Here is a 6,000-nt window from a genome sequence, read left to right as displayed (position 1 = left end):
TTACTCGAATATATAAACGTTACTGAAAGGCAGTCTTTTCTCCGGAGCTAATAAATAAGCCCCAAAGCCACAACGTGTGTAAGACCATGAAAAATGGCATCATTATCTATTGGGAATTGTGAACTCTGCAAAAACCAGCTCATTGTATTTTTAGAAAAAAAGGTTTTTGTTTAAAAAAAAATAATAAAGACCTCCAATTCGCTAGGCCGAGTCTACACGGGAAACAGCAATACAGTCTGCTGACTAGGGGAGGGGGGGAGCCCGGCCTCATTGCTTCATTAATCTTTCTTTGCGGATCTTTATGTAAGAGGCAGTATTTGTTGGAAAACAAGACAGGGGTTTTGAAGAACTCCCTTGTCATTCACGGTTCCCATCTGCAGTTATAATCCTCTGATTGTGACCTCTGAGTCAGTTGCCATGGAGGCTGAGCCAGAAGTTTATGACTTCAGGGTGATAGTAGCTTCTAAGGCATGAGGTGCACCCTCCAGCAAGAGAGACGGGGGACTCCCATTGTCTAGAAACACCTTTCTTACATGTGCCAACATTCTACAGTTTAGAGAGTGGTTTCTCTATTGCTTCGAGAAACAAGGTGCTGGATTCTGGCCATGGGAACAGACTGTGGCTTCTATCCTGTTCCCAGAGTCTGGGTTGGGTGCTCCTGAGGCTTTCCCGAACAAGCCTTAAGAGTTTAAGGTGTCTTTACACCAACCGATTTGCATCTTCAGCCCACAGCATGGGGCGCGGGGGGGGGGGCGACCACTGGAGCCCTTCCTTGGAGCAGCACCCCGTGGGCCACTGCGGCAGTCAGTGGTGCTCGGTGTCCTGCAGAACCTTACCTCTCAGAAGAAGCAGACCTACAAGGCTAAAGAGCTAGGCAGCCTTTGTAGGATGCAAAAATACAACAGAGGGCGCCGAAACCACCAGCGCCAATGGCCTTGAATATCAATGTATGGGCTGCCTCTGGACCGCCAAGTTCCTTAAAACTGTCTCTGGTAGCCTGGGTCACAGCCACACACACCAGGTTTCGGTTTTGCCTTTTCAGAGTTACCGCAACACACAAACTGTATTTACTTGCAGGGCGAGGGGGCGGGGACCAAACCCACCGCTCAGTGGGGCGCGCACGCCTTGATCTCGCATTCCAGACTCGAGCTGATGTGTGTCAGCGCGACATGGGGCGGGGGGAGGGTTCTCTTCAGAGGTTTCATTCGCCATCTGCAAGTCACTCCCAAACTTTTTCCTCCTAGCGCTCGAGGAGTCAGGTTGATGTGCCCTGGATGCGGCGCGCTAGGCGCGGGGCTGGGTGCGCGCTCCCGCGGAGTCGGAGCTGCAGAGGCTTCTGAGCTCGTCTTGGGCTTTTCAGGTACAAGTTGGGTGCGGGCTGAAGGGTTGGGGGCGGCGAGAAGCGGCGCGCGGAGGTTTGGCTCGGGGTTCCGGTGCCCCTCTGCGGGTTCCGCTCCGGCTGGCCGGGACTGAGAGCTGGGAGTCCGGGTGGCGGGGACAGCGCGCAGCCTCACTCCCCGCGGTGCTCCCGGCGTGGAGGCGGCGGCGGCCCAGGCAGACAATGAACTTGGAGCGCGCCGAGCTCTGGCAGGTTTGGGCCCGCACCCCTCGGTCGGGCCTGCACGCTCCAGGCGCAGTCCCCAGTAGGAGGCGTCTCTTTCACTGCTCAGTCCTGGCCGCGCTCTGGGTGCCCAGCGCGCTTGGGGGCCCTGCGGGAACGACTGCGGGTGGAGGCGCCGGGGCTCACACGCCCCCTCCCTAGCCAGAGCGAATGTGGCCCGAGCTCCGAGAAAGGGGACCGGGTGGTGGCGTGGTGGCGCTGTGGACAGCTGGAGGCCGGCGGAAGACGCACGCCGCGGGGCACGCACCGGCTGGCTGTCCCGCAGAAACGCCCCAAGGAGTCAGAATCCGCGCGACCCTGGGCCAGCTAGCCCTGGAAGCTGAAGGCGGAGAACCGCTGGATATAGGACCAATGGACAGACAGGTCGGCGATTTTCTGGAGCGAGTTCTCCGCGGGCAGAACTGGGGACCGGGGTTCTCCTAACCGTGCTCAATGCCCCTCCCCCGCACACTTTGGGGGAAGTTTCCAGGCACAGCCTGGGGCAGGTACGTGGGCATCTCCCACTGTCTTTGGTACCGATGGGAGCCGTCTCGGAAACCCGGGCTGTAGCTGCTATATGTCTCCCAGCAGGAAGGCACGTGTGTGGATTTGGGGGAACAGTTTCAGGCGTCGGCGTCTGTAGGACCAGGGTTCTTGAGGAGGGACTGTGGGGACCGGCTTGGGAAGAACGGATGGAGAGGCCTGAACTTTTTTACTCTCCGCTTTTTCCTTCGTCCCTGTCCCCTAGTCCCCGAAGCGGCCTGACTAAGGAGTCTGGTGGTGTCCCCGGCCAGCTGGGGGAACAGGGGGTAGAACGAGGCTTGCCTGAACCGGGCCGCGGGGCGGTGGCGACTGCCGCCGGGAGCCGGGAAGGCAGCGGCCCGGACTTGGGGGCGACGCTGGGGTTGGCGATGGCGTGCTAATCGGTGGGGTTGTGTGCGCCGGTGGAGAGGAAGCGAGCGTTGTGGTGGCTGGTGGCAGGTCTTGGCGCACTTGGCCGGGTGGAGCCCCTTGGGATTCTGGATGGCGCCGGGGCGAGGGGAGCCAGGCTTTGCAGGGAATGAATGGAGAGCTGGGGAAGCGCCTGATTTCTTCATCGGGCGAACTGATTGGCTGGCTTGCACTCATCAGTGTCCACGTTTAGGATTCCAAGGTCCCGCGCACCCTTGTTTGACTGCTCCACCACGATCTGAGTGTCCACGTTGTTTGCCTGTCTTGAGGGGCAGACAACGCTGCTAGAGTAGCGACTGGAGCAGCCCAATGTTGGGACTGGGTTGCCTGCTGCTAGGCTGCTGGCTGGTGGCTGGACATTGGCGCCTTTAGTAAGCGCGCTTGCTGGTGGCGGCGAGTCTGGGGGTAGGAACCAGCTGCTGGAGGGGTTGGGGGGGCTCTTGTCCTGCGTCTCCTAGTAAATCTGCTGAACGCCTTCACCTCATCCGTGATGAGTACAGTTTTCAGGAATGAAGTTCAGGAAAGCCTTATGAGGGCTTGTGGCCAGTGACTCCCTGAGGTTGGTTGCCCATTATCAACTGCTACTTCTGACAGGTGGGGTGCCTCTGTTACTGAAGCCTAGCTTTTCAGTGTACCCATCTTTTGCAACATCTGACTGAATGGTGTGGATCACATCCCGGGATTGGAGTGATCATACCAATAGGCCCCCTGAGAACATCTGTATCCTCCTCCACTGTGGTTGCCCCGAGGGGAGAGGAAGCTTAGAGGTTTTCCCAAAGTTTCTCTTGAAGTCCCTCTGTTCTCCACCAGAAATTTCCTCTCAGCTGCCTCCTCGCAAAATCAAGACCTCTTCTTCAGAATATGGCATTCGCTGCTTTCACCAATTGTTTGTTGAACCAGGATCTGTTGACTGATACGTGAACACACCCACATCATATGGTTTTGTTCAAAGTAGGCTGGGAATAAAAATGCTTTTTTGGGTTGGATTTTACCAGCAAGTTTGCTTCCCCCCAAACTAAAGAAAAACTGAAGATTTTTTTTCTTTGTTGTCACCTCAAGAGAAATGAAGTGGTTTGCTATTGTTTCCCTACTAGGGCATGGGTGAACAGGAAGACTTAGGTCCAACCTTCTTCCCAAGGTCTCACTCCCCCAGGAACTATCTTAGGATCTCCTGAAGGAAACACAACACTGGAGGAGGCTGGTCCGTCATGCTTTTCTCTGATGTACAAAACCTGGGCCACTGTTCACCTAGGGATCTAGTGCTGTTAACAGTGGCTGCTGTGAGGGCCACTGTTCCTTCTACATCCTGTCTTCGCTTGCATCTGAAGAGAGGCCTCCCTTTCTCCCATTCCCAAGAGAGTAATCCTTGCATCAGGATGGAGCCAGAAAAAGAGGGAAAGGTTGGGCCAGTGGCAATTGGATTGTGTCTATTCAGTGCCTTGAGAAGAACAATCTCTAATTAACCAGTTGGGCCCCAGGAGCTGGGAAGCTTTGAAACTGCAGAGAACAAGCTGGGGATTTGCATGGTGGTGGTAGTGGTGGTGGTGGTGGTGGTGATGGTGGTAATGGTGGTAGTGGTGGTTGTGGTGGTGGTGTGTTTGTGTGTGTGTATGCTGTGGAGAGGAGACAGATAGATGCCTTGAACAGGTGAGTGACACAGCAGGAAGCCTCCAGTCGGCTCCAGCTACCTGGGAAAAAGCAGAGTCCATGGGTCTTGTTAATTTCCAAACAGATCTTAAGCCTGGGTATGGATGCATGGGCTGGAGTCTAAGGATGACAGAGGCGAGGCAGTGGTGGTAGTGGTGGTCCTGTGTTGAGATGTCAGAGAAGACTTAAACTGGTCCACATGGGCTCTCACACTGGTGTCTACTTGTTTTGCCTAGAGCTAGAGGAGGCCTGCCCAGGCTTCTCTATGTGATTTGTGTCATGGGTCCCACAGCTAGTCCATGCACCCCCATCAAGGGCAGTGAGGCTTTGCATAAAACATCTTGTCTGATGGTTTACTGAACAGATCCCGTAGTTGCGCCTAGGGGTGCCATGGGAATAAGACAGAGTCCCTGCTCTCTCTTAGGACAGGCAGACAGACCTGCCAGTGTCACGTGGACAGATGATCTTTCAGCTGCAGACCTCGGAGTGAGAGTAAGGCAAAGCCAGTGTAAGAGAGGGGTTGGCTGTTGGGACAGGAGAAAAGCCTGGGGTGGGTGGCTCTTCATGGCCACTATGCTGGCTTGGGTCTCTTACAAACTCTCAGATGAGGACACTCTTTGGGGTTGGCAGCTGTCACTTCTGTCCACACCTCTTGAGCCTTCCCCTTTCTGGAGCCTCAGCTGGCCCCTGTTTGTAGAGATGCCATTGGAAGACCATCTGCATAAGAGAAGAGATGTTTTCAATTCTCAAGGTAGAAACTGTGTTTTCAAAAGTTGTAGCAGGCTCGGGAGTGTCATACATCCGAGCAGATGTGTCTTCGGTAGTGTGTGACTTAGAAGTGACTGTTGAGTCACTGGGAATAAGAATGCAACCCGTGTCACTTTCTGGGCTGTAAGTTCGGAGGCTCAGGTACCGTGGATATTAAGTTACTTCAAAGGGCAGTTGGGTCCTCCAGCTGGGAATAAAGAGATCTTGTTTGTTCTTAGCTGGTCGAGTATTCAGAGACAAGGCGTTTCAGCTTACACAGTGGGTTTCTTTATTGTCCTCACGTATTGGGTCCTGTGTGTTCCCCGAGATTGCTTCTCTTCTGAAACACTACGACGAAATGATGCATGCGAAGACCCCGGCTCCCCACATCCTGAGGAGACTATAAAGGTGGTGGTTACATACTTAGTTTGTCCAGCCTAATATCCAGGAAGAGAAGGGTTGATGTCGATTTGTTTTCCTAAAACATGAGAATCCAGGAGCCCCTATACATTCACAGCTGGCCCTGTGCTAGGCAGGTCCCACAGATATACGTATCCTTTCATCTCTCTTAGAGGTCCAGGGGAGGGCAATGGAGACCCTCCCCATGGTTTTGATTATTCCTATGTGCAGGGAGGATGGGTGAAGGGGGGATGGGACAGTCCTCACTCCAGGAGAAGACTGTTTCCGTGAGTGGAATTGACAGTGGAGGGGAGTTGGCAAGTGGGAAGCGGTTTCTGTCCTTTACAGAATTTGCAGGGATGCAGAGAGAAGGGGAGCAGCGTCCCCCCACCCCACCCCCATGGTTGAAAGCAGCTCCGTGCAATATTTATGCATACCCTTTAGGTGTGGCCCTGGGCCAGGTGCATGGGGGCAGAGAGTCAGCTCTCAGCACGCAGTTCCTGCACAGCAATGAGATTAGTGGGCGAGGCAGAGCTTGTGCAAGTCAGAATTACATAATGCGGCTGACAGGCGTCTTCGAGGGGCCTTGGGAGAGTGCAGTGGGAGTCTGGTGAGTGCCTTGGAGATTGGAGTCTTCGGATGATTTCGCCCAGGTG

General features: G+C 54.7%; 1 protein-coding gene across 4 annotated transcripts in view; it reads left to right on the top strand.

Moving 5' to 3' along the window:
* Nucleotides 1-214: 214 nt before the first annotated feature.
* The window catches only part of Chst15 (carbohydrate sulfotransferase 15), an 83,698-nt gene continuing 77,912 nt past the window's right edge, over nucleotides 215-6,000 (top strand). For 2 of the 4 annotated variants that reach the window (XM_050137321.1, XM_050137323.1), the window contains exon 1: nucleotides 215-1,360. The gene's annotated coding sequence lies outside the window, so the exon portion shown is untranslated. Of the gene's footprint in view, nucleotides 1,361-1,408; nucleotides 2,107-6,000 lie in introns of those variants that run through there. The other 2 variants (XM_050137322.1, XM_050137324.1) reach the window with 2 other exon arrangements.

This window comes from Alexandromys fortis, unplaced genomic scaffold (assembly GCF_014885135.2).
Source record: "Alexandromys fortis isolate MF-2015 unplaced genomic scaffold, M_Fortis_MF-2015_v1.1 scaffold_3, whole genome shotgun sequence".
NCBI classification, from domain to species: domain Eukaryota; kingdom Metazoa; phylum Chordata; class Mammalia; order Rodentia; family Cricetidae; genus Alexandromys; species Alexandromys fortis.
Note: the sequence above shows the minus strand (reverse complement) of the source record. Positions and strands in the feature narration are given on the sequence as shown.